The sequence below is a fragment of the Raphanus sativus genome, unplaced genomic scaffold, assembly GCF_000801105.2.
Source record: "Raphanus sativus cultivar WK10039 unplaced genomic scaffold, ASM80110v3 Scaffold0023, whole genome shotgun sequence".
NCBI lineage: Eukaryota > Viridiplantae > Streptophyta > Magnoliopsida > Brassicales > Brassicaceae > Raphanus > Raphanus sativus.
In genome coordinates, this window is record NW_026615347.1 from 44,750 (window position 1) to 49,407 (window position 4,658).

The 4,658-nt window shown below is 44.5% G+C and overlaps 1 non-coding gene across 1 annotated transcript; it reads right to left on the reverse strand.

Moving 5' to 3' along the window:
- Positions 1-3,911: 3,911 nt before the first annotated feature.
- Positions 3,912-4,018, reverse strand: LOC130500726 (small nucleolar RNA R71). The gene has a single exon (XR_008939284.1). It is a non-coding gene; the product is annotated as a small nucleolar RNA R71 (small nucleolar RNA).
- Positions 4,019-4,658: the final 640 nt, after the last annotated feature.

Below are 4,658 nucleotides of genomic sequence, written 5' to 3' on the forward strand. Positions count from 1 at the left end.
AACCTTAAAAGGGAAGCTAATGAAAAAGAGATTGATGGTTTCACTAAGAGAGTTATCAGAATCCCACCAGAGAAACCTTTTGAGGAGGTTTACTTCACAAGCAGATTGTGGATGTTCTTCAGAGAAACAAGGGAGACTGAAAATGACATTAGAAGAAGGTTTGATAATGTCAGAGAGGATATGAGGAAAAGGATCACTTTGCAGAAGAAGAGTGATCCTGGGAAGTTTGCAATACCCTGTGTAGTACAAGGGATTAAATTTCCTCATGCACTATGTGACACTGGTTCATCAGTCAGCATCTTACCAAAGGTCATGGCAGACCATCTGGGCCTGCAAGTAGAGCCTTCACCAGAGATCTTTACATTCGTGGATTACACTCAGAAAAACTCTGGAGGCTTCATCAGAGACCTAGAAGTACATATTGGTAATGCTATCGTCCCTGTGGATTTTCATGTCCTAGACATCAAGCTAAATTGGAACTCTTCCCTCTTACTTGGAAGAGCATTTATGGCTACAGCAGGAGCCATATGTGACATGAACACCAACAGGATGTGCTTGACTATGATAGATCCAGACGTCCACTACGACCCTGTCAAGCTTGGGAAACCACCAGCCAAATCAGTGGTAAAAGAAGATGATATTGGTATCATTGCAGTTTGTCATTGTGAAGTCGAGTATGAGACAGAGTACTCGGGATCGATCGACAGCACCTTAACATCATTGATCGACAATCGCAAGTCAGCAGAGATCGACAACAAGCATCGAACATCGATCGACAAAGGTCCAGATGATGAACTCGATCTACCAGATCATTTCTACCCGAATTTCGCCATCCCACCCAGCCGAAAGGAAGATGATTATTCTGTAAGGAGTTGGGCAGTAGACATAGCCACCTCTTCCCACAGTGGAGACCACAGTGAAGAACATGATGCAGACTACTGGGAAGAGAGAGCTTGGGAAAATTACTTAGAGAATGACAGATTTGCAAATCGACTCCCACAATCGATCGACATCAAGCGCCCACCATCGATCGATTATCTACTTCATCCAGCAAAACAACATCGTCCATCGATCGACATCGCCAGTATCTCATCGATCGATATTGAGCCGGACGACTTAAAGGATAAAAACGGAATTTCACCGATTAGGACAACACATGGGTATAAAAGGTTGACAACTACAAACACGAAAATTCAAACCTTTTCACCTTCTACCTAGCAGCTTCCAGCACTCAGAAACTTATCAATGGAGGACTGCAACACCATGAACAATCGATCCAACCATGCAGCTAGACGTGCACCATCGATCGCCACCACCACATCACCATCGATCGACGCCTTCAACAGAACTCAATCTCGATTTCATGAACCTTATGATATCAGGAACGTTTCACTAATACCTGATGAATTTGGAATTTTCAGGGACACAGATGGCTATGCAAGAGCAATGGATGGAAGAGTTCTGCACATAACCAGAGAAGACATAGGAGACATCCTCCAAGTTGCTAATGGACCAGAAAACCTGTTCACACAACAACGTGGCCATCCAGACATTCTAGCTCACGTCCAGGACAACCACCACGTCAACACAAGGGAGGATACAGTTCCTCATGCCTTCGGTCAACCCAGGAGTTCACCATCGATCGACATCAATTCATCACCGTCGATCGACGGCGGATATCCCGGATCGATCGATATACCAAGAGTCAGATTGCCCGACAGACGATTGGAGTTTGGACGACGTGCCTTCAATACTGATGGATCCAGGAGATTCAAATGGGAAGCCAAGGATGAACATGGTGTCTACAGAGATGATTTTGGCTATGCTAGAGGAGTTGATGGTGAAATCATCCATGTTACCAAGGAGCAAATAAGAAGAATTCTGGAGAGTGCATCCCTTTTTCACAGAGGTTGCTTACGCCTTCCAGTACACACACGCCCTTACCATGCATACAAACCACCACCAGTATCCTACAGAAGAGAGGAGATAGATGATATGGTGACTGATGTATGGAGAGCTCAGTGATATATGGTGTTTTATACATCATTGTATATATGTTTTCTAAATGGTTTTCAAGTCTTTATCGAGTCTTTCTAGTCCTTTTCGAGTCATTACAGGTCTGGAGTTGCACTGGATGGGAGATGGACCTGCTGGAACAAAAGAAGCAGAAAACAGTGCAGTTTGGTGATTTTCACGCAGAACAGTCTGATGACTGTTCCCATCAGACTGTTCCCGATCAAGCGGAACAAGCAGACGGAGTGATCCTGCGGTTGTTCCCGACGAATAAGGAAAATACAACATCTCGGGATTTGCCCTAATTATCCTCTTTTCTCTCTGGCCGCCTGTGGCTTTTGATATAACTTCTTTTTCTATTTTTCTACATGATTCTACGCTACTTTTCATAGAGAAACAGACTCTAGAGCTTTTTACTTTGTGATTTCATACCTTGTAAAGGGAGAAGGATCTCTCTCTCTCGTTTTAGAGAAGATCATCCTGAACCTCTCTTGTTTCTGTTATATTTTTGCAGTATTATTCATCTATGAACTCTGTGTTTTCTATGTTCATGGCTGAGTAGTCGGCTAGCTTGTCTAGGGTTCTAGGGTGTTGATTTCGTGAGCTAAACATAGATAAGTGAATCACTCGATTGTCTTCATTCATAACCATTCTTACTGCTTGCATTAAACTGGCCGCTTAATGTTAGATCATAGGTTTAATCTGATCATCAATAGTGCTTAGGTTGCTAGATCTGTTTTGAATGAGCATTGCATCCCTAATCAGCGAAAGTAGATATTAGGGTGTTCTGTGAACCTATCGGACTTGATCTCTATTGCTTGTTGTCGCTTCTCACCTCAACGACAGTTAGACGGTGAGATCGATCAGCATAGGGAGCAGTACCACGACAGTGGACTGTTCTACTTGAGTGATCCGAGTTCTAGACTGTTCTTATTAGCACTTGAATAATTGTTTAGCTCACAAGTATTAGCACCCGATGAAGTAACCCTAGGCTGGCTTCTCTTTAATCTGAATTCACATTTACATTATTTTATTTGCTGCTTTGCACGTTACAACCAAATCAAAAACCCCATATTGTCTTAGCTTAATTTTGATCCCATAGAAATAAAGTGTAATCGTTGGTCTCTGTGGATTCGATCCTAAAGTGCTACATCGACATACCATTCGATTGTGGTAGTGTGCACATTAGGTTAATTGGTGTGCGTGAACACGAATATCAATTTGGCGCCGTTGCCGGGGACCATCTTTTTACCTTTATTTTTCGGTTATTTATTTAGTCTAAGACCTCTAACTTGCTCTTTTCTCTTTGTTGCAGGAGATCGCAAGGTTTAGAAAATCAGAAGAGACAACAGCCAAGGCCTACTGACACCACCATGGGTGATCACGGTCATCAGGATGATCTTGCTGCAGCAATGCAACTGATGCAACAACAGATGCTTCAGATGCAGCAGACCATCCAAGCTCAGCAAGCAGCTGCAGAACAATCTGCTCAACAGGCTGCTCTCGCGCGGCAGGAACAACCAGCGCAGACTGTTCCAATCGGGGAGAGAAACCTTCCGCGGAACATTCCTACTACGCGCTCTGCCATTGTTCCACCACTCTGCACCAGGCAAGACTTCGAGATCAAGCCTGCTCTGATTGATCTGGTGCAGAGAAAAGTGTTCTCTGGTCTCTCTGCAGAAATTCCAATGGAGCATATTGAGAATTTCGAAAAAGTCTGCAGTTTTACTCGTGCGAATGGTGTGCCACCATACTACATCAAGTGCATGTTATTCCCATTCTCTCTTGATGGAAAAGCTGCACGGTGGTTGAACTCCCTCCCTACCGGCTCTCTCACTTCATGGGAACAGGTCCGATCAGCGTTCCTCAACCATTTCTACTCTAAGGCGAGAACAGCTGCATTGAGGAACAAGATCACTTCATTCAGACAGCTCCATGATGAGCCTTTTTGTGACGCATGGGAGCGCTTCAATGACTACCAGAGAGAATGCCCTCACCATGGATTTGATAATGATTACCTCCTGGGCATTTTCTATGATGGGGTGGACTGGAAATACCAAGGTGCTCTAAACTCTTCGAGCAATGGAGACTTCATGACTCAGACCACTGATGGAGCGCTCCAGCTGATTGAGAACATGGCAGCTAGCTCAACCAATGAGAACCAGGAGAGCGATCGCTCCAAGGAAGTCAACAGTGTACACACCCAGAAAATTGATGAGCTGACAGCTAAGGTCGATCAGCTACTGCAGAACAACCAGGCACAAGGATCTGGGTATCAGAACACCAACCCGCAGAGCAATAAGCAAGCTGTTCCAGCCGCGAGTGCTCCGACTGCAGGGAACAGTCCGCCAGATGATCTGAAAAATCTGAACATTATGATGCAGCAGATGCTCCAGAGCCAGCAGCTTCAGGTCAAGGCACTGAATCAGGTTACCGCAGACATCAATACCAGGATGGACAGCATGTTCACTTAGCTGAATTCAAAATATGATACTGTGAGCAACCACATAAAGAGGATTGATGTTCAACTTGCTCAAACTGCTGAAACTGTTAAAAGGCAGCAAGAGATCATTCGTGGAAAGAGTGTGATGAATCCTAGGGTTGAGCACTGTAATGCAACCGAGCAGAGACGTGAGAAATCTGAG